This window comes from Leptopilina heterotoma, unplaced genomic scaffold (assembly GCF_015476425.1).
Source record: "Leptopilina heterotoma isolate Lh14 unplaced genomic scaffold, ASM1547642v1 Lhet_60, whole genome shotgun sequence".
NCBI lineage: Eukaryota > Metazoa > Arthropoda > Insecta > Hymenoptera > Figitidae > Leptopilina > Leptopilina heterotoma.
Window position 1 is genome coordinate 5,486,873 of NW_025111138.1, and position 25,494 is coordinate 5,512,366.

Sequence of the window (25,494 nt, forward strand, 5' to 3'; positions counted from 1 at the left end):
TACAAGTTTATAGAAATTATAGGGAAAGAAAAGTAAAGAAAAAATAAGAAAAGGAGGAGAAATGTAAGTGAAAAAAGGAAAATTGAAGTGAATGGAATGAAAGTGATCTAAAAGTTAAAGAAGTGGACTATTTTACATACTAGAAATTACTTTAGAGTGGAGAAAATGGAGACTTTAAACGTTGGGAGAATAGGTAAAGTAACCAAAATCTCTTAATTAAAAGGCTCTAATTCAGCGCCTCACGTTTTCTTCGATCGTGCTAATATTGGAGTACCTACACACACACACACACACACCTATACCATAAGTACATAGGTACGCCGCAGTAGGTCAAAGAAACAAAGTAAAATGGAGTGAAGTTGAGTACAATGTACAACACAATAGAGTAGACAGAAGCGTTGTTGATGGAGGTGGTAAAGGAAAACTGAAAAAAAAGAATGTAAGAAAAAAAAGAATGTAAGAAGAAAAAAAAAGGGAAAAAGAAATGGTTGAAGGAAAAAATAAAGAAGCAAAAGAATAAGGATAAAATGGACAATGATGGAAGAGTCTATCGTCCTCCGAAGGGACAAGTTGGTTTTAAAAAAAAAAGAGGAGAGAGAGAGAGAGAAAAAGCAAAAGAAGAAAAAAGAAAGAGAGAAGGAGAGAAAGAGAGAGAGAGAGAGTTGAAATTGGAAGTAACAGTGTACTCGGGAAATATCGACCCCGGGCGCTTCTAGAGCTATCGTGTTAAACTTACAGTTGGTTTCTCGGGAATTGGAGTCGAGTCAAGAGGAGTATCTGTTTAGGGAGGCGAGGGTACATTCTAGATGGTAGATGGTCGTCACCTATTAACCCACAAAACCCAGTCAACTTTGCTTACATTACACTGAGAATTATACACTCGCTTTATAAACAATTAGAGCGCGGAATCCCTTTGCGACGATCATTTTCTCTCTCTCTCCTTCCCTCTCTCGTCAATTGATTCATATTCTCCGTGTATATTGTTGCTTCAATTTTATTCATAGAAGCACATTTTCGAAATCAATTCTACTTAAGTTTTTAGCCAAATTACAACTATTATAAATTATAATTATGTGCAATTTGAAAAAAAAGAATTTATTTCAGATTGTCTTCACTGAAAAAAATATTTGATTTCAATAAAGAATTACTTTTGCGAATTGACAAGTAAATATATTAACCCCTTAACTGTTTGAGGAAAATACAACATGATTGTCCCAAAATGCCCAGCGGAATCTGATACTTTTTCAAATAGTATAATATATTTAAATTTTAAATTATAACTAATTATTCAATTATTTTCTAAAATATCATTAATGACCCTTATAATTTCTTATAATATTGATATAAAGAAAAATATCTATCAATTTTTATACAAATTATATTTATTTTGCATATATAATTCAAATTTTTTATCATGTAGCTTCTATAATATTTTTTAAAAATGATTCGATTTTAATCAGAGTTGCAACAAAAATTTAATTTTGTTTTTCCTGATTTCCAGACAAAATTTTCACTTTTTTCCTAAAGAATTAAATATTCTACGATTCACTCTAAAAATGATTAAATAGTAAAACTATTCGAAACCATCAATAACATCTTTTTCTTAAATATTTAATCATTATTGTTTTTCCATAGAAATTAAGATTTTCAAAACATTCAAATTTAAATCTTTTTGAAATTCAACAATTTATAATAATTAAAGATAACCGAGTGACAAGATAATTATTTTCTACTATAAGAAATATATTTACTCTAACATCTTCAAAATTTTTTTCATCCTTTCAATTCAATTATTATTTTCTAGAATTTCTAACTAAAATTCTTCATTAAATCAATTATTTACAATAATTTTTTTTAAAAATTCTGAAAATTTTCAAATGTAAGTATTTGTTTACAATACAATTTTACAAAATTTCATCGATTATTCGGAAATTCTTTAATTAATATATATTTAAAAATAAAAACTTCAAATAATATAAAAAAAATTCAATTAAACTTTTTCAAAAAAATTAATTTCAAAATTCAATTATTTCTAAAAATTCACGCTATATTGCTTTTAATATTCAATTATTATGTAAAATTTTAACTGAAATTCATTTTAAAATCAATTTTTAATAGAAAATTCTAATGGAATTCGTTTATTTAAATACGAAAAAAACAATTTATTGAATCATTGTATGTTTCTTAAAATTGAATTCTCATAATGACTTTTATTAACAAATTTTTAAATAATTGAATTCTGTCTACGAATTTTAATACAATTTTTAAGAATAATTACATTTTTCGAGAAGTTCGATTGAAAATGAATTAAAAATTATTGAAATTCTGCGATGATTTTTATTATTTATGAAAATAATTGAAATCCTAAAGAGAATTAAATTTTTGTATAGAATTTTATTAAAATTATTTTTAACCAATTAAATTCTTTTGAAAAAATTTTATTAAAATAGTAAAATTGAAAAATCACCGAATTGTGGATAATTTTTGAAAATAATTCAAATTTTGCCAAAAACTTTACTAAAATTTTTGAAAATAATTGAATTTTAGAGAAGAATTTTATTATATTTTTAAAGATAATTGAAACTTTGACGAGAATTTTTTTTATGATTTTTGAACATGATTAAATTTCTGCGAAATTCATTTTTTAATCAATTTATATTAGAAAATTCTACTAGAATTTAAATATTTAAATACAAAAATAAATAATTTATTGAATAATTGAATGTTTCTTAAAATTGAATTCTCATAAAGAATTTTATCAACAAAATTTTAAATAAATAAATGCTTTTTCGACGAATTTTAATAAAAATTTTAAGAATAATTAGATTTTTTCAAGAAATTTGATTAAAATTGTATAGAAAAATAATTGAAATTCTGGGATGAGTTTGATTATTTATGAAAATAATGAAATTATTGCGAAGAAATTTATAAAAAAATTTGTAAATAATAGAATTTATGTTAAATTATTTTATTATTTATGAAAATAATTAAACGTTTGCGTAGAATTTTAATAAAAATTTTTTTTATATAATTAAATTCTTTTGGAAAATTTTATTAAAATAGTAGATATTGAATATCATTGAATTTAGGAAAATTTTTGCAAATAATTGAAATTTTGTCAAGAATTTTATTAAAATTTTTGTAAATAATTAAATTTCAAAGAAGAATTTTATTATTTATAAAGAGAATTGAAATTTTGACGAGAATTTCTTTAAATTTTTTAATATAATTAAATTTCTGCGAAGAATTTTTTTACTTTTTAAAATAATTTAATTTTTGCAATCATTTGAAACTTCTCCAAAATTCAAAATTTATTTTTGGTGTTTTTAACTAAAATTCCTCGTTAATTTCTTTATTTTTAATAATGAATTAAATATACGATAATTATATTAAAAAATTTAACTCATTTTAAAATAATTTAAAATTTGAAAATTTTTGCAAAAATTTAAATTTTTTAAAATTTCTAATGATATTAATTGAAAATTGAAAGTTTATAAAATTTAAAATTAACATGTTTTGAAGTTCATCTATTTAAGAAAATGGTAAACGCAACTATTTTAAAATTCAATTAATTTTGAAATGTTTAATAAAATTATTCATTTACTATTCAACTGAATTCGAAATGTAATTAAATTTTGTAACTATTTTCTTCCTTATTCTCTTCTTTGTTTCTCCTCGAAGTTGATAAAAAAAATATTTTAAACAATTACTGCTAAGTTTTGTTCTTAAAAATAATTCTTTGCTCATATTTAAAAAATTATGTTTTCCATGCAATTTATTCTTAGATAGAATAAAAATAAAATATAAAAAATCCAACAAATCCAAGACCTTCTCTCATTTTTTGTGAGAATATACTTAATAAATATAAATCAATATATAAATAAATCGTGAATAAAACAAATAAATAAAAATATGAATAAATCGTAAATAAAACAAATAATTAAAAATATGAATTGAATAAAAAAAATCTCGGACGATAAAGAACTTTTTACTAAAAATATGAATAAATCATAAATAAAACAAGTAAATAAAAATATGAATTAATTATAAACAAGACAAATAAATAAAAATATAAAAAATTATGAAAAAATATAAATAATAAAATAACTAACAAATAAATAACGTAGAATAAAGAGATTAAAAAAATATACAAAAAGTTTAAATAACTAAAATATAATATATAATGAAGAATGAAAAAATAAAAAAATAAATTATAACTTAGAAAATAAATTAACTAAATAAGAATATAATTTTTTAAGTAAAATTTTTCTTTAAAGTTAAAGTGTTAAATATTGTTAATTATTTTTAATTTTTCTTTACCTAATTTATTCAATGAATTAGTTATTGTTAAAGTGAATTTATATATAAACTATAACTATAAACATTATTTTTATATTAAATTTTATATTTTTACATAGTTTTTTAATTAACTAACTGTTTATCATTCTTTTTAAACTATAAGGAAATATTCATATTATAAAAAAGTTAATTGATAAAAGTTAATAACTTCCAAAAATTTTAATTCAAAAAAATATTTTAGAAATTTTCGTTTCGGAAATATTTCTATAGAAAATTCTATAAAATTACTAAATTAGGAAACTAAATTTAGAAAAATCAATAGAGAATCCTGAGAAAAGATTTTTTATTCATAAAAAAAATTTTTACTTATATAATTCTATAAAAAGAGTGTCGCGAATATTATTGAGAGGAAAAATTAAATTCTCAACATTTATTCAATAAAATAATATTAAATTATACTATATTATTGCATAGTATATATATTACACTACATATTATTTCATTATATTATTAATAACAACATTAAATTATTTTTTGCAACTAAAAGACCCAATTACGTTTATTTTGCTTTCATATTTAATTGAAATAAAATTTTTCTGATTGTATATATTTACCAACTAATCACAGAAAATAATTTCAAAAAAAAAAAAACTCTTTGTAAAAAAGCAAATAATAATATTTACAATAACTAAATTCACAATAACTGCAAAAACAATCCGAATTTCGCTACCAAGCATTTTCGTCGAGACCCTACGAAGCAGGAAATTCGAGATAAATAAGAGAATTTCAAATTGAGCTAAAGGGGTTTAATTATAGTGTTAATCGCTTCAAGAGTAATGATTCGACATTTGAAGAGAAAATTAATTTCAACTGAATAAACACGGACTAAAATGATTTATTATTAGGGAGTTTTCGTAATTGACAATTCATTTCTACCTATATCTGTATATATGCACATGTTTACTATATATGAAGAGAGTAAGTGAAAGAGAGAGAGAGGAGAGCTAGAGCAAACGAACTTATTTATTATAGATAAGACGTATAGATAGATATAATGCTCGATAAGAGAATTAATCCATTGATTAAATCGAGGCACGCGTTTGTTTTGATAGTTATACGTCGAGTTACACATTACTATAATACGATTACTTAATCCATTTTCAAAGAGAAACATCAAGTTAAACGAACAACCAAAAAGTCGATAAAGCTCTTGTTATTAAAGTGAATTCAAATATAAACTATTACTTTCAACATTATTATTTTATTTCTTCTTTTTTTATTAATTTTTTTTTTCTTGAAAAGTGTTTTCATTTTGGAAAAAGATTTTTCAATCTATATTAATTATTATAATCGTAATTATTATTATCACTATTATTATCTGATAAAATATTTTTTTATTTTTATAAAATTAAAAAAACGCCCCAATAACAAGGAATATTTTATTCGTATCCCTGGAATATTCGATTGGAACATTGAAAATATTCCTTTGGAATATTGCGTCCACATTATCGAAATATTAAAATGTCTGACCTTTGGAATAACGTAGGAATATTCCATTGGAATATAGTAAAGAAATATTGCATTGGAATATTATTATAAGAATATTCCAATTTCCAATAGAATATTACACTTAAAATTTACAATTTTTTCAGTTCAAAATAAACTGATGAATTTATTTAAATTAATTATTAATTATTAAAAAAATTAATTATTATATCATCAATAATATTAATAAAAAATATATTATCACAAAATTCCAATGGAATATTTCAAGAATATTTTTGTGGAATATTTCTACGTTTATTCCAAAGAAACATTCCAAAGATTGGTCATATTTGAATTCTAAAATTGTGGATAAAATATTTCTAAAGTAAATATTATATCTTTTATTATAATATCTTGACTGCATTTTTAGCTTCATTCTTAAAACTACAAGTTTTTCGAAAAGTAAATTATTTTTAGAATTTTGGAAAAAAATTATTCGAGACTTTAATAATTTTTAAAGGAAAATAATATAATAATAATTTTTTATAATAAACATTTAAATATAAATAAATAAATAAATATAATTTTACGTCGATTAAAATATTAAAGTTTTCAACTTAAATATCTATTTTAAAATTTTATTATTTTTAAAATTCCAGTCATAACACTTCTATAAATATTTAATTATTTTTCAAAATAATTGAATTACTTTTGACTAAAATTCATTTTTAAATCAATTCTTATTAGAAATTTAACTATGATAATTGGATTATTTAAATACAAAAATTTTTGCGTAAAATTTAATTATTTTACAAATTTTTAGTTAAAATTCTTTAAAAAATATAATATTTAAAAATAATTTTTAAAAGTGAGAAAATAAAATTCTGTGAAATATAAAATTTATTTTAATGAAATTTGAGAAAATTTCCTATTTTTTTCAATTTTTTAAAATTATTTTGTAAATTCAACTATTATACCAAAAAATTTTAAATATGATTTTTCAAATCATCATTTTTTCAGAATTACGAATTTCAAATTTTCAAATTTAATGGGAAGAATTTGTTTCAAATTTTTTTCGAAAATAATTGAAATTCTCCGAAGAATTTTATTATTAATGAAAATAATTGAAATCTTCCAAAGAATTTTATTTTTTTATGATGATAATTGAATTCGTGCGAAGAATTTTATTAAAATTTTTGAAAATAATTGAAATATTTAAAATAGTTTTACTTTTTATGAAGATAATGGAATTTTTAGGAAGAATTTTATTAAAATTTTGGAACATAATTGAAATCCTCCGAAAAATGTTATGCCAATAGGGCAGGAGTATAAACAATAAAAAAAAAAAAATGAAAATAATTGAAATCTTCCAAAGAATTAAATTTTTTTTATGATGATAATTGAATTCTTGGGAAGAATTTGATTAAAATTTTTAAAAATAATTTTACTTTTTATGAAGACAATTGAATTTTTAGGAAGAATTTTATTATTAAAATTTTGGAACATAATTGAAATTCTTTGAAAAATTTTATTATTTATGAAAATAATTGAAATCTTGCAAAGATATTTATTAAAATTTTTGAAAAATAATATAATTGTTTCGGTGAAAATTTAAATTCTTTCTCAAATCAATTCTTATAAAAAAGCTGCACGAGAATTAATTAACTATAATAATTTGAATGTTATTTCATTCTTTCAATCATTCACTTTTTCTGTCCCTCACACTCTGAAGTTGTCTTTTGTTTATACTTTTGTTTTTTGTTATCTTTAGATAAATTGTATATTATATTATTATGTTATAATTATTTTTTTATTTTACAATTAATTCAAAATTGTAATGACAAATAGAAATCATTAACAATTTTTTTTAATTATTTTTATTAAAAGACTAAAATTTTGTTAAATATTATGTTTTGTCAAATTAAAATTATGCAGATTTTTGTTCTTTACTTTTAAGCAAAATTAGAAAATTGTTAAACAACTGTGATTAAAAAATAGAAAATTTATTTATTTTTATATTAAACAACTTATAAAAGTATTGTTATAAACATGAAGATATCTATTGCTCCGAGTCAAAGACTCGAAGTGATCGATTTCTTCATGTTTTATAATAATTAAAGATGACCGAGAGATAAAATTATTATTTTATATCATAAGAATATTGTTACTGTAACTTCATCAAAATTATTTTTATCATTTTAATTCAATTATTATTTTCTAGAATTTTAAATTATATTTTATGAAAATAATAATTGAATTCCTGCGGAATTTCTATTATTTATGAAAATAATTAAATGTTTGCATACAATTTTATTAAAAAATTTTTTAAATAATTGAATTCTTTTTGGGAAATTTTATTAAAATAGTAGTTATTGAAAATTATTGAAATTAGAAAAATGCATTCTATTTTTGAAAATAATTGAATTTCTGCAATTATTTGTAATTTCTCCAAATTTTAATTTTTTTACGTGTTTTCAACAAAAATTGAAATTAGAAAATCCTGTTATTAGCAGAAATCTAGGGGAATTTATTATAATAATAATATTTATTATAATTATAATTATTATTGACAAATAATAAAATATCAAGTGTCATATTATATTATTATTATTCTTCTTATTATTATTATCATCATCATCAAAAAATAAAATATCAAGTAGCCAATATTGCTCTCGTTGAGATGACATTTAATTCGAAATTTTCGGTGTTGGTGAAAATTTTGTTTTAATTAAGCATCGCATTTAACGGGAATTATATTTGAAACTTGAAATTGTTATTAATTTCCAATTGACCCGAGGAGGGAGGGGGGTAAAAAAAGATTTAATTTATATTGCTTTTATAAGCATATACATCATAGGGTAATTTTTTTTTTTTGCAGACTTGCACATTTCTTTATATCGATTTTCACTTATATCTAAATGTGATATACCTATATATATATATATATATATATATATATATATATATATATATATATACAATATTGTATAATATGTAAAACACAAAATCATTTCACACTATTTTTTTCCCTATTTTCCTTTGACATTATAATACACATAATTTTATGTATTTTTTTTCTCGCACACTAGTTCAGTCATGTGAAATTTATTGCAAGTGTATTATATAATATATAAGCATTTGCCTATAACGTTGGGATTTGTCGCTTTCGCAACTGCCGACGAATACAATATCTAATTATATGCACACATATATAGAGAGGATTTACTTGAAATTCTAGATGTTTACACTTGGGTAAAATTTATCATTCGTCTACTTACTCTGAGAGAGCTATCAAGAGGATTTTATTTTTTTTTCCTCCGTCGTTTATTAAAATTAGTCAAAACATGATAAATAATTGTTATTCACGAAAGTAGAGGGGACATTTTTTAAAAGACTTGTCTGACTAAAACGAGTGTTACTACTGAATTTAATGGAAAAAGTGTGTTTCCAAGGCTGATCGAAGGCGTTCTTTTGCTACTTAAATCAAAAAGAAATTTCAGTTTTCATTTGTCTGACATAAACGATTCTTACTACTGATTTTCAAATAAACTATTTTTAACGGCTGATCAGAAGCTTCGTTTTCTACTTAAATTTAGAAAAAAATGCATATTTGCCTGACTGAAACGACTTTTACTACTGACATTAGTATAACGTCTATTTATTGTCTGATCGAAAACGTAAGTTACTACTTACATTAAAAATTAGAAATTTTCTCCATTTGTCTGACTAAAACGACATCTACTACTATATTTAATATAAAAACTGTGTTTCAAAGCCTGATCGTAAACACCTTTTACTACTAAATTTTCAAAAAAAAAATTGCATTTGCCTGACTAAACACCGACTCTTACTACTGATTTTAATATTCAGTAAATTTCACAGACTAATCAAAAATATCTATTATTTCTTAAATTTAAAGTAGGAATTTTTTATTATTTGTCTGACTATAACGATTTTTGCTACTGAATTTAATATAAAGTGTGCTTCAAAGGCTGATCAAAAACGTCCATTACTACTCAAGTTTACAATCGCAATTATTTAAAAGTGTGTCTGACTAAAATGGCTCTTACTACTGATTTTGAAGCAATAACTACATCCTCTCCTTCTGTTTAATAAAAATTTATTTTTATTACAGAAAATGAAATAAAAACAGAAGTTTCCAAATGTTCCAGAAAACTAAAAATATTTTTTAATACTCAGTCCGACCAATCACGTTATTTACTACTGAAACTATTGTTTTCTTTACTACACACTTGTAATTAAATTTTGCGAATTGTTTCTCTTGTAAAAAGTTGTATCATGTGGTATTGTATTGAATTTTATTGCATTGCATTTTATTGTATTGTTTTTATTTAATTGTATTGTATTACAAGAATCTTGATACAAAATTTTAAAAAATAACCAGCGAGAATTTAATCTAACTCTCTAAATTTGAATTTTGAATTAATAAAATTGATTTCTAATTTGATTGAATTAGTCTTTTGGCTTTTGAATTAGTCAATTTGACTAATAAATTAGTAGAAATTACAATTTACTAGTAAAATTTACTAATTTTACTAATTTTACTAATTTACTCAATTTTACTAATAAATTAATAAAAATGACTATTTATTAGTAAAATTTACAAAATTCTAAAGCAAAAAATCAGTCACTGATTCAAATTAGTAAAAAATTTTACTTATTAAAATTTAAAGAGAACTTGTCTGACTAAAACTATATTTTTCAAATTATTCCACTGTCTTTTTTTTTGTGTGGCGTTTCTCTAAAATTTTTAAAAATTGCATTTCACAAAATAACCGTTCAATGTGCGTGTATATGGCAATCAAATTACGAGTACCTTTAGCTTGTAATAATTACTTTACACCCAGCACAACTAATCACTTATGCACGCAACAATGCTTGGCACGACTTGATGTTTATCCTTCGTTATTAAATCAATGTAAATGCGATTCCCCAGGAGGGCGATTGACTGAAAAAGTCGCGCCAGTCAGACGGACCTTAAGTCGTTTTATAATTTTTTTTTTCTTCTCTTTAAAAAAGTATTTTTAGAATTCTCTTCTCTTTATATAATCACGTCCAATGTACACTGGGGGACCGTATAATACTCCCATGAGAGAGAAATTTATTATATCTATTTTTATTAATATACTACTCTCTATATAGTAGAATTTACTATAATAAATAAATATTAAAATAATTTAATCCAAGTAAATAAATATTTTAATAATTTAGTCCAAATAAATAAATATTTAAATAATTTATTTTAAATAAATAAATAATAGTGTACTCTCAAAATTTAAATTAGTAAAAAAATGTTTACTAATTTCAATTAGTCTCTGATTTTTTTCATTTCCAATTAAATTTACTAATAAATATTAATTTCTATATTAAGTAACTTACTTGAATTAGTGACTGACTTTTTGCTTTTTAATTAGTAAATTTTATCATTAAATTAGTGAAAATTATTGTTTATTACGTAAAATTTACTAATTCAAAAGCAAAAAGTCAGCCACTAATTCAAATTAGTAAACATTTTTACTAATTTAAATTTAGAGAGCATGTATTTTAATTTTTAATTATATTATAACTGTTATTACTGTCTCTTATACTCCGTTCACTTCATCTCGTTTACGAGAGATTTTTCATGCCATCTAGGTGGAAACTTTCAGAATTATAATGGCGCGAAATTCAAATTTAAAAATACAAAAGAGCGTTCCTAACAACTGAAAATAAATCTCTCATTCTCTCTTGAGAAATTTTTGATCCATTATCTAAATCCCCGATGTAATCTTACCTCTTTTACTATGAAATTAATATTAATAATAAATCAGTTCCAATACGTTTTTTTTTTTTTTGCATAAAACTTAAATTTCCCAAATTTCAATTAAAATTTCAAAGAAACTTAACAATGCATAATAAAGTTTCAAGTTCCTTTAGGTAAAGTTTTGTGAAATATGAGCATTACTTAATTAAAAATAAAAAAAAGAAAGAAAGAAAGAAAGAAAAGTACAAGAAAAGAATGGCCAGGGACAAACTTTATTGTACATGACATTTCTTTTGTTTTCACTTCTTTTATTCCTAATATAAAGTCTCTATATCATTCAAACTATATCATTTGTTTCCATATATATCAGTCCAAGAAGAATCTTATTAACTCCTATTTTAAAAATAGGAAAAAGTACCACACTTTCTCTTTTGCTTTCTAAAAGATTCAGTCCCATTTTTTCGCAACTGTGAATTTTGGTAAATATTTTTCATAATTTTCCATTTAAAGAATTAAACCATCCCTCACCTTTCACTGATTTCTAAATTCAATTATTCGAAAATTGAATAATTTTGTTAAATAAATATTTAAATACTTCTTATTTGTTTTAATTATTATTATTTATTTTGTTTTTATTAATTTCTATTTGTAAATTTAAATTCTTGAATATTTTTCACTGAAATATTTAAAAATTCAATTATTTTTTAAATTTGCAACTAAAATTCTTGAAAAGTTAATTTTCAAAAATTGTAATACTTAAAAAAAATCAATTATTTTCAATTAAATTAGAATTAGATAATTAAGTATAATAAAATAAATAAATAAATAGAAAATAAAAAAAAAATATTTAAAAAAAGAAATGAAAACATATATATAACTGAAGATCAATGGCTTATCGAGCATTCATTCGCAATAAGTAATCCGGACATTAAGAAGAATGGGATTAAAAAGAATTCCGTGACTTTTGACCGAGATTTTAACCTGTTACCCTGTCACCAGCAGTACAATTGACCTATCCATATAACACTGCATTTGATGGAATTCAACCCCCTGCCCCTGCCCCTCCCCCTATTCCCTCTCCCCCTCATGACCCAATATCCTGCTTCTAGTCTGACGAGACAATCCATTTGTCCATTATTCTTCCTTTTATTCCACTTTCACCATGCAAATTGAACTGTGATTTTCGATTTTCTATTATTTTCGACATCAACATTTTTTCTTCTCTTTCTTTTTTTGAATTCAGGTCAGATGAAAAAGAAAACAATTCTCCTTCAGTTATGTATACTTATTTTTGACAATGTTATACACTACATTTATTTTTATGTCTATAATATATTGATTTTTAATAAAAATTATTTTTAACCAAAGAGAAAATTAATTGATACCAAATTGTTTTTATAACAAATTCTTTTTTATACCAAAATTATTTTTGTATCAAAATTATATTTTTGACAAAATTATTTTTGTACCAAAATTATATTTTTGACAAAATTATTTTTGTACCAAAATTATATTTTTGACAAAATTATTTTGATAGCAAAATTATTATTTATAATAAAGAATATTTTTGCAAAAATACTTTAAAAAATATTTTTAAAAAATTTGCGTAAAGTTGTCTTCTGTTATTAATTAAAACATTCCTTAAATTGTTCTCTAAAATTTGTTAAAAATATTTCATTGAATATTCCTTGCGAATATTCCTGACAAATATTAAGAAATATTACAGATTAATCAATAGGAAAATTTCAAACAATATTTCTCATAAATAATTTTTTTAAATATTCCTTTGAAATATTCCTGAAAATATTTTTGCAAAATTAATTACGAAATTAAATAATGCTAAAAAAATTCAATTTTGCAGAAATTCAATTATTTTCAAAAAAAAAAAAATTAAAATTTTTCTTATAAAATTTAACTATGTTCAGAATTTAAAAAAAATTCCAAATATCTTTATAAATAACAAAATTCTTCTCCAAAGTTCAATTATTTTCATAAATGTCAAAAAACTCCTTGTCCTAATTTCAATTATTTTCAGTATCTACTATTTTAATAAAATTTCCCAAAAAGAATTTAATTATTTAAAAAAATTTTTTAATAAAATTGTATGCAAACATTTAATTATTTTCATAAATAAAAAATTTTTTTAAGGAATTCAATCATTATTTTCATAAAAAATAATTTAAAATTCTAGAAAATAATAATTGAATTAAAATAATGAAAATAATTTTGATGAAGTTAGAGTAATAATATTCTTATAATAATGATTTTATCTCTCGGTCATCTTTAATTATTATAAAACATGAAGAAATCGATCACTCCGAGTCTTCGACTCGGAGCAATCGATATCTTCATGTTTTATAACAAAATACTTTTATAAGTTGTTTAATTTAAAAAAGGTTTGAATTTAAAATTTTTGATTGTCTTAATTTCTAGTATCAGTTAATCTTTACTAATTTAAAATTTTCTTTTTTTAAACATATACATTTATAAACTCTCTAATTTTGAATTAGTCAAAATGGTTACTAAATTGAATTAGTGATTGACCTTTTTGCTTTCGAATTAGTAAATTTTTAAATTTTACTAATACATTAGTAAAAATTATTATTTCTTAGTAAAGTTTAATACTAAATTAGTACCTAGAAATAGCTGTCTATTAGTAAAATTTACTAATTTGATTTAGTGACTGACTTTTTTTCTTTTGAATTGGTAAATTTTACTAATAAATTAGTAGAAATTACTATTTTATTAAAATGTACTGTAATTCCAAAGGAAAAAGTCTGTCACTGATTTAAAGTAGTGAATGTTACTAATAAATTAGTAGAAATGACTGTTTATTAGTCAAATATACTTATTTGAATTAGTGACACACTTTTGGTTTTAGATTAGAGTAAATTTTACTAATAAATTAGTAGAAATTACTGTTCATAAATAAAATTTATTAATTTGAATTAGTGACTCACTTCTTGCTTTTGAATTAGTAAATTTTATTAATAAATTAGTATAGCAATTACTGTTTATTAGTAAAATTTACTAATTTGAAGTAGTGACTCACTTCTTGCTTTTGAATTATACTAAATTATAATAATAAATTATTAGAAATTACTGTTTATTAGTAAAATTTACTACTTTGAATTCGTGACAGACTTTTTGCTTTTGAATTATAGTAAATTTTAATAATAAATTAGTACCTAGAAATTATTGTTTATTAGTAAAATTTACTAATTTGATTTAGTGACTGACTTTTTGCTTTTGAATTGGCGAAATTTACTAATAAATTAGTAGAAATTACTGTTTTATTAAAATTTACTGTAATTCATAAGCAAAAACTCTGCCACTAATTCAAATTCGTGAATTTTACTAATAAATTAGTAGAAATTACTGTTTTTTAGTAAAATTTACTAATTTGAATTAGTAACACTTTCTGCTTTATTATTATTATTTTATATTAATTATAGTAAATTTTAATAATAAATTTTTTGAAATGACTATTTATCGGTAAAATTTACTAATTCAAAAGCAAAAAGTCAGTTACTGAATCAAATTAGTAAAAATTCTCACTAACTCAAATTTAGTTAGTCTATAAATTGTGCACTGTTGACCTTTTGGTCAATCAGCTATCAGAATTGAAAGTTTTCGGGAAAGTTGTAAAATTTCAGTAATTGTGGCAAAATCGATGAGGAAAGTTGAAGGGTTCGTATAAGTAAAGTGCCATTGTAATTAAAGGAATTACGACTTTCGACACACTATTCTCTATCTATATACAATATATGTTACGTTAAAGGAACATGTTCGTCTTTTTGGGACACGTGGGTTAACGTGTGTGTCTAGACCCCTAGAGCTTTCACAATAGATTGTTGCAAATAGTCGTACGAGAAAAAGGTTGGAAAGGAAGGCATGCTCCAAGTGTGGATTCGCTAGTTACGATCGATACGTCGTTTCTAGGTCAGGGTCTCGTTACACTCGCTACTCGCTACTACTCAGAATAACTAGAAAATATGCATTTTTCCAAAACTCACAAATTCCAAATATCATTTTCATTCAAAATACTACATTTTCAACAGAAAAAAAAATTTATGAAAAAAAAATCAATTTTTTTTTAATTCTACTACAAAATTTATAAATGTTTTTTTAAATGTTACTAGATTATTTAATTAGTTAGTTAAAAAATTTAAAATTAGTAATATTAAATGTTAATGTTATTGATTTTAATAATTATTATTATTATTAATACTCTCTAAATTTAAATTAGTAAAAATGTTTACTAATATGAATTAGTAACTTAATTTTTGCTTTTGAATTAGTAAATTTTACTAGTAAATAGACATTTCTACTAATTTATTAGTAAAATTTACTAATTCGAAAGCAAAAAATCAGTCACTAATTCAAATTAGTAAGCATTCTTACTAATTCAAATTATGAGAAAACAAATTGAAAAACATAGAGCAAAACACAAAAACTACTCAAAATGATTAAAAAAAAACGGTTTTAACAAAAAGTGAACAATATTAATGAATAATAATACTAAATAACAATACTAAATGCTTAATTTAACAAATTAATTAATTAATCTAAATCCAAAAACAACTCCAAACTTGTTCAAAAAATAAAAATAACTAAAAAGTACTCTAAATTAAAGTGACAAACTGAGAAAAAATGTATTTGTTTCAAATAACCAATTACTTGTCTTTTTCAAAGTAAATATTTACCTGAATCAAATAATTTTTATTTAAATCAAATTTTATTTGATATAAATTGTATTTAAATCGATAATTTCAGTATTTGAAGCAAATAGAATTTAACTGATTTACATAAAAATTGTTTGATGCAAGTAAATATTTATTTGATAATAGAAAAAAAAATTTATTTAAATCCAATAAAATTTTTGTTATGGAATTTTTTTTAAATTTATGTCAATTTTTTCGAAATTAAAAAAAAAATTTTAGTTTTACAATCGAATTGTCAATATAAAATCAAACAAATTTTTTTTACCATTGACTAACAATTGAATTTAAATAAATTCAGATTTGTTGTGCGATGGCAATAAATCTGTTTAAGCAACAAAAAATTTTGTTTCGAATGAAATTAATTCAGTAAAAAAATTAATTTATTAAAATTTATTCATTATTAAAATTAATTTATTAAAATTTATTCATTATTAAAATTATTATACTATTATTTATTTTATTTATTTATTACTTTTCTCCGCTTGTAATAATATTTGATTTTCTTTTATAGTAAAATTCGTTTAATTAAATTTTTTATTATCAAATTTAAAATATTTTTCTAATGTAATAATTCACAAAAAAGTCTCCGTCGGACCAATCGAAAAATAACAGAAAAAAAATCAAAAAAATTTGACTCAAAAATCCAGTGAACTAAAACGAAAACCAAACAACAATTTAAAAAATAAAAAACAAAACAATTTTTACTCGTTCGCTAAAATTGGCTTGTTAACAAATTGGCAATTTTTCAGTCTTAACTCGAATTTTTATTTAATTGGATTTATTTTACACTTCAATTATTCTTGTAATTTTACAAATCCGAATCTCCACTCTACGCGAAATCGTTCCTAAAACATTTATAAATATAAAAAAGCAATTAATAATTTTTATTCTTTTCTCTAAAATATAAAAATATTTTAAAATAAACTTTAAATTAAATTTTAAAAAAATTTAAATTTGAATTAAATTTTTGGATTCTTTTTTCAAATTTAAATACAAACTATAACGATTTTTTTTAAATTTTGATTTTATAATGAATAAAGAAGAATTTTTATAATTAAAATTAATGAATAATGAAGAATAAATTATTTTCTCGCTCAAAAACAAACTTGTTTACCAAAGAATATAAATGAGGCGTGAAAATTATTATAAATAGAAAATATGATTAAGGTGACAAAAGATTTAAAAATTCATTGTGGCGTTCGATCTAAGCCGCGGGGGACAAATTTATATAATATATATTTTTTACACAAATATAAATACATTTATATATCTTTGTGAAAAAAGCTCCTATTGCGATAAATGCAATATAGGATTCGATTATGATAATAAATAAGAGAGAAAATGTGGGTCACGAGAAAAAGTGTCCGTCAATTCACACGCGCAATATAAAAGCAGCAGCAGAGCAAGCCTTTTGCTTTTGACCACTAACAAACGATGGATCTGCGAGCGGAAGTAAAATTTTACACGAGATCTTTTTTTGACGCCGCAAAGCCATTAATCAGATTCCACACCTTTCTCAACGATTTATGGATTTTTTCCTTTAAATTTCTATTTTATTCCTTTTTTTTCCAGGATAAATTATCGTTTATTTAAAAAAAAAAGAATAAAAAAAACTAGTCGATTTAAATACCCAAGTGAATTTGACATTTTTTTGTTTAAATTACTATCAATAAAAAATTTTAAGAAAGAAAATTTGTATATTTAAAAAAAAAATTGAAAAAAGCACAAATTTTCTAATGCAACATTTTTTAACTAATACCTAATTTTTTGCTTTAAGAAAAAATTATTATCACTAATTAAAAATATTTTTTTTTGTCTTTTTCAGAAAATAAAAAATTTATTAAATAAAATAAAATAAATTAAAAAAATCAGTCAGACTTTAAAATTCTTCTTTTTCAGTAATAGTAAAAAAAATTCGTTTTGAATCAGACAAATAATTATTAAAGTCTTTTTCAGAAATTAAAAAATTTATTTAAGAAAACAAAACTTTAATAAAAATTATTGTCAGACTTTAAAAATTATTTTCTTCATTAACAGTGGAAAAATTCCATTCAAGACAAATTATTATAAACATTTTTTTCAGAAAATAAAATATTAAATTCATCAAAACTTGATTTCAATTCACTCGAATTTTTCCAAAAGTCATTACTCCTTAAATCTACATAATTAGAATGCATCAGATAAATACATATCTATCTAAAAACGCAGGAGAATTTCAAATCACTCTCTAAATCTAAATTCTAATTTCTAAATCCAAATTTAAATAAATTACAAAAAAAAAAACATTATCAGATTCTGGAACAAAATAGAAAAAAATTATCAAACTTTTAACGAAAAAAAAATCTCAAAAAAAGAAAATATGGAAAATTAACAAAATATCAAAAGTGAAAAGATAAAATTTTTCGATCTGATTACAAAAAAAAAATTCAATTTCTGAAATTTTTAACTAAACGAGAGAATAAAAACGAATTCAATTTGAAAGGTTACAGACTTTATTCGTGTCAACTTACTCTAATGGTTCGACCTTAATATGGGTGCGCGCACATTTTAACTCTCTTTCTCTCTCTTTCTCTAACTGTATTACTACAAGAGCTTTCGTGCCTCCAAAAGAAAACGGAAAGCTTTCACCTCTACATTCTTATAATTACACAACAATAATACAGTGAGATTGTTAAATTTTTTTCTTATAATACACATATACGGAAAAATAGAATTAACATAAATGTGATTTTATCAATCCATCAGTATATAATAGTTAGTATAATTTTTTATCAAAAGTATTTTGAACCTTAGAGTCATTAAGAAAAGTTTATAAATTCTATTCTTAGAACACAACAAAAAAGTTTTGTTCTACTATGAAATATATAGTTCTATTATGATGTATATAAATATAAATTTACTTTTATATACAAAAGTACAATGAGAAATGAAGAAAATTATTTTATTGTACAATAAATATTTTTAAAATTATATCTTCTCTCTAATTTTGAATAATTAGTAAAAATGTTTATTAATTGGAATTAGTGACTGAATTTTCGCTTTCGAATTAGTAAATTTTACTCTAATAAACAGTAATTTCTACTAATTAATTAATAAATTTATTTATTAGTAAAAATGTTTACTAATTTGAATTACTGACTGACTTTCTACTTTTTAATTGAAAAGTTTTACTAATAAATAGTAATTTCTACTAATTTAATAGTAAAATTTACTAATTCAGGGTTGCACAAAAATTTAATTTTGTTTTTCCCTGACATTAAGGGCATTTGAACCTTGATGACGTTTCAGTTTGTGCAAAGCATGTGTGACGTCATCAAGTTTCAAATGCCCTTAAAGAATATTCTGATTCACTCTAAAAATTATTAGAAACTCAAAAAAATGTTCGAATATTTGCGAATTTCTTTAATTATATTGTAAAATTACACGGAGAGAGAATATATATTAAATTTTGTAAAAATATTTTCAAATTGGGGAAAAAGTGCAACAAAGCGAAATTTTGATATAGAAAATACTAAACTTTAAAAAAAGTTTTGTGAAATTTATTAAAGTTATATTAGAATTTAATTAATATTCTTGATATTTGATATAATTATACTAAATTTCACATAAGTTTTTTTAAAGTTTAGTATTTTTTATATCAAAATTTCGCTTTGTCGCACTTTTTCCCCAATTTGAAAATATTTTTACAAAATTTAATATATATTCTCTCTCCGTGTAATAAATTATTCAAAGAAAAAATGGTTTTATATATCATAATTATTTAATTATTATTATTTTCCCATTAAAACTAAGATTGTCAGAAATTTCAAATTCAAATCTTTTGAAATTTAGTTGTTACTCCATCAAACTTCTTCGAAATTATTTTTATCATTTAAATTCAATTATTATTTTCTAGAATTTTTAACTGAAATTCTTCTTTAAATTAATTATTATTCAAAAGAACGAAAAATTTAGATTTCCAAAGATTTGAATTTGAAACATTTTCAAAATTCAATTATTTCTAAAAATCCACGCTATAATTCTTTTAATATTAAATTATTATCTAAAATTTAAACTGATATTCATTTTCATTTCATTTAAATCAATTTTTATTAAAAACTTTTACGAGAGTTCAATTATTTAAATACAAAAATAAATAATTTATTCAATAATTCAATTTTATAACAATTTTTGAAAATAGTTAATAACTTTTTGAAGAATTTTATTAAAATTTTTAAAAGTAATTAAAGTCCTGAGAAGAATTTAAATAATAATTTATGAAAATAATTGAATTCATGCGATAAATTTTATTAAATTTCGTTTAAATAATTGAAATTTTGACAAGAAGTTTATTAAAATTTTTGACAATAATTTAATTCTTGAAAAGAATTTCGCTACCTACTTTATAAAAATAATTTAATTATTAACGAGAATTTAAAAAAAAATTTGAAAATAATTTAATTTCTGCAAAGTATTTTATTACTTTTCAAAAAATTAAATTCTTGTGATAAATTTTGATATTTATGAAAATAATTGAATTATGGAAAAGAATTTTATTAAAATTCCTTTAAATAATTGATTTTATGGGGAGAATTTTGTTGTATACCAAGATAATTGAATTTTTTAGCAAAATTACTTAAAAATTTTTTGAAAATAATTGATTTCCTGAGACGAATTAAAAGTTAATTATGAAAATAATTGAATCAATGCAAAGAAATTTTATTATTTTATTGAATAATTGAATGTTTCTTAAATTTGAATTATATGAAATTCTGTCGTGAAAATAATTCAATTCCTAAATGAAAATTTATTATTTATGAAAATAATTGTATGTTTTCGTAGAATTTTCTAAAAAAATTCTTTAAATAATTAAATTTTTTGATAAATTTTATAGAAATAGTGAATATTAAAAATTATTGAAATGCGAAAAACTATTAAAAATAATTGAAATTTTGTAAGGAATTTTATTTAAATTTTTTGAAAATAATTGGATTTTTGACGAACAATTTTGCTATTTATAAAGATAATTGAATTCTTGACGAAATATTCGTTAAAATTTTAAAAAATAATTGAATTTCTTCGAAGAATTTTGTTACTTTTCAAAAAAAAATTGAATTCTTGTGATGAATGTTGTTATTTATAAAAATAATTGAATTTTGCAAAGAATTTTTTTTTTAAATTCCCTAAAATAATTGAATCTTTGTGAAGAATCTTGTTATTTATCAAGATAATTGCATTAAAACTTTTTTAAATAATTAAATAATATTAAAAAATTCATTCTGGTCAGAAATAACAAAAATTTTGAAGGTTTTGTATTAAAATTCGTGGTAGTTTAATAGTTTATGAAGCAAACAAAAAAGACTTCAAAATTTTCTTATGAATAAATAAATATTAATAAATAAAATATTAATAATAAATAATGTCTGATAAAATAAATATTAGACATTATGTAACAAAATTATTTAAAAACTTTGCGAAAGCTTATGATTGGAGAAGTGAAATTAAAATTATATTGAAACTATAACATTAATTAAAGATAATAAACTATATCAGTGTAAAATATTAAGACATTATAATGAAACTTTTTTGAATTAAGTAATAATTACCTTTTATGTTTCTTTAGATAATATATAGTTCTTTAGTCAATAAAAACGTCACTTATAGTATGTTTTATAGTTCATTCACTTGCGACATTTCATGAAATTTACAGAGCCTGCTTTATCAAATCATGTGTAAAGATTTACAGCTGCGTGAAAATTTAATTGACAAATAAAGTTCAATAGAAAAATGAAATTTCATTCTACATAAAAAAATAAAATATTAACAAAAAATCGTATTTTTATAATATGTATTTTAACTATTTATTATTTATTTCATATATTTAATATATTATAATTATAATTATTTATGAAATGAAATACTGAAAAATTTGTTTTTTATTTGGTCCATTACCAAATAAATATTTACTTATTGAAACAAATAATTTTTATTTAAATCAAATAAATTCTACTTAACCTAATTTTAGTTTTTTTTATAGTTTTAGATTTAGTTTTTGAAGCAACCACAATTTAATCGATTTAAATTAAAATTATTTAATACAAATAAATATTTATTTGATAATAGACAAGTATATATTTGAATCAAGTAAATTTTTTTTCAGTGTACAATTTTTAGGTACTCTCTAAATTTGGATTAGTAAAAATTTTTCCTAATTTTCATTAGTGACTAACTTTTGCTTTTTAGTAAATTTTACTAATAAATTTCTAGAATTTACTATTTATTAGTAAATTGTACTATTAAGTTTCTAGAAATTACTATTTATTAGTAAAATTTACTAATTTAATAGCAGAAAGTCAGTCACTAATTTAAAATAGTAAATATTTTTACTATGTAATTCAAAAGTGAGTAGTAAATTCCTCTAAGTTCAATAAATTATTTATCAAAAATATTTACTTGTCTTGTATAGTTAAATAAAAATTTCTCCCTAACCTTAAAAAAAAATTCGTATAACGTTCACTTGTATATCGGAAAAAAAGAAGAAATTTTTTTTCTTCATTAATTCTTTTCGAACTTTATATGGCGTGTCAAATAGTTGATTACAGTTACGAAAACTTTAATGACGAACTTATTTTCTCCGTGTAAGTACAGCGAGTGAAATTGATTAATAAATTTTATCCAACGAAACTTTACGATTTAGAGCAAAAAGTGAGATTTTTAATAAAAGTGGAAAAATTTCTTTTCTAAAACTACTGCCATACATTTAAAACAAGAAAAAAATATATAATTAAAAATAGTTTATTTTAGAAAAATGTTTCATAAACATTCCATATAGAAAGTGAAAAGTAATTTTTTTTATTACTCCAAAGAATTGATTATATTAACATAAATATTAAAAATAAAAAAAAAATTTTGAGACAGTATAAGTAAATATAAAAAAGAAAAAAATAATACAAATAAAAATGCTTATTTATATTATTTTTGTCTTTTTCTCTTATATTTTTTTTACAATTATTTTTTTTTATTTCAATATTTTTACTAATATCAGCAATATTATTTGGAGTAATAGAAAAATTTACTTCGCAATTTCGATGGAAAATTTTTAGAAAATTTACTAAAACAGAAACTATTTTGAAAAATTTACTCACAAGCGACAACAATAAATTTTTTATCAATTCCTATTAGAATTCAACAATAATTGAATTATTTACCTAAATTCAAAAATTTTTGTAAAATTTAATTATTTTCCAAATTAAGTAGATACAATTTTTTCGAAAAATACAATAATATTTAAAAATAATTTTTTAAAATGAAAAAATAAAGTTCTTTAAAATATAAAATTTATTTTAATGAAATTTTAATAGAATTTTAATAACAATTTCAGGGATCACAGTGATTTTTTTATGTAATAATAAAAAGGTAAAAAAAGATAGGATTTTATTTTTCAGAAAGAGGATTTAGTTTAAAAAAGGGGAATTTTTAAATTAAGTAAAAATTATTGTATTATAGCAAATAAAATTTATTTTAAAGATATTTTTTTACTTTTTCCTTTAACTTCAGTATTTTTAAATAAAATTATTTTTTTTGTTAAACTTTTTCTGTTAATCATTGATATGTTTTTTTATCTTTTTCCGTGGTCCGTAACTTTCTTTAAATTTTTTACTCTAAAAATAAGAATATTTAATAGCTAATTGTAATGTTCGAGGATAATTTGAATAATTTTGAAGGAAAAAGAATTGTCATTGAAAATAATAAATTTTCCTATTAAAAATCGTTATTTTCAGAGTAAATTTTCTCAGAACCAACTAGACTTTTTATTTGTTTCAAATAAAGTTTTTCTCTGGGTGTAGTAAATTATGTTGAAAATTAATAAAATAGACTTTGAATTTAGTAAAATCTTTTAAAAATTGATAGATTTTAAAATTCATCCTTAATTTTGTAGAAAATATGTTGTCGTATTCACAAAAAAATTTATTTTTATTATTTTTTAAAGCGTCTTTTTGAAAAAAAAAATATTTTTACCTTGAAAATACTAAAAAAAACAAATTTATTTAATTTTTTTATGTGGAAATTCACTTGTTTATTTTTCTAACTAATATTTCAAATCATAATTTAATCATACTTTTTTTGTATTTTATACTTTTTATTTGACAAAATTATGATTTGAAATTAGTTAAAAAAAATAAACAAGTGAATTTCTACATTCGAAAAAAACTGAATAACAATGGTTTTTTAGCATTTTCAAACTAAAAAAATGGTTTTTTTCAAAAAAATGCTTCAAAAAATAAAAAAAATCATTTTTTTCATTCGTCAATTTTTCTTTTGTGAATACAAAAACATATTTTCTACAAAATTACGAATGGATTTTAAAATCTATCAATTTTTTAAAATAATAAAAATCCAAAAAGGATCACAATATTTTCTGACTATTGACTTCCTCTCTAAAAATTACTATAAAAATAATTTTATGGAAGATTTAAATCATTTTCTTGAAATAGTTAAAAATGTTGTCGAAGTCTTAATACAATTTATCAAAAATTCCAAATAATTTAGATTTATCGTAAGTCATACAATTATTTCACATTTGTTACCTTTTATGAAAAAATTTCTAAGTTTAAAGACTGAGAAATATATATGTAATAAAAAAAGATTAAGTTTCAAAATACTAAAATTTTTCCAAAGTTTGCGAAAAGTAAGAACTTTTTCTTCAAGTATTAATAAAAATTTTTCTTACTTTTTAAAAATAGACAATTTTTACAAGTTTTTTTTAAAAAATAACTGCAAAGGGGGAGAAAATTTATGAGTTTAGTTATTAAAGGAGGATTTTAATAATTTAAGGGGATAAAAAAGAGAAAATAAGGGATTAGATAAAAAAGGGGACTATAACTGTGATTCCAGCAATTTGCAAAAATCATTTTTAATTAATATATTTGAGAAAATAGATATTTTCTACTATAACAAAAAACTAGCGTTTTCTAAAATTTTCATCGGTGGAAAATAAAAATGCGAAAATGGGTTGTCTGCAAATGATAATGCTGTACGAACTGGTTCCATTAGAATTTTGTTCTGAGATATTGTTCTCGAGAGAGAAAGAGAGAAACGCAGAGAGAGAAAGAAAGAAAGAAAGAAAGAAAGAGAGAGAGAAAAAAAAGATAGTGAGTGAGTGGCAAAAAAAAAGAAGCGCGAGCGCGAGCTTTTATGTTTTGTAGCATCGAGTACAAGGCGCATTTTATATATATATGTATA

At 21.0% G+C, this 25,494-nt stretch overlaps 1 protein-coding gene across 5 annotated transcripts in view; it reads right to left on the reverse strand.

Moving 5' to 3' along the window:
* The window catches only part of LOC122509394 (sodium/potassium/calcium exchanger Nckx30C), a 134,509-nt gene that overhangs the window by 68,671 nt on the left and 40,344 nt on the right, over positions 1–25,494 (reverse strand). The window lies entirely within an intron of this gene.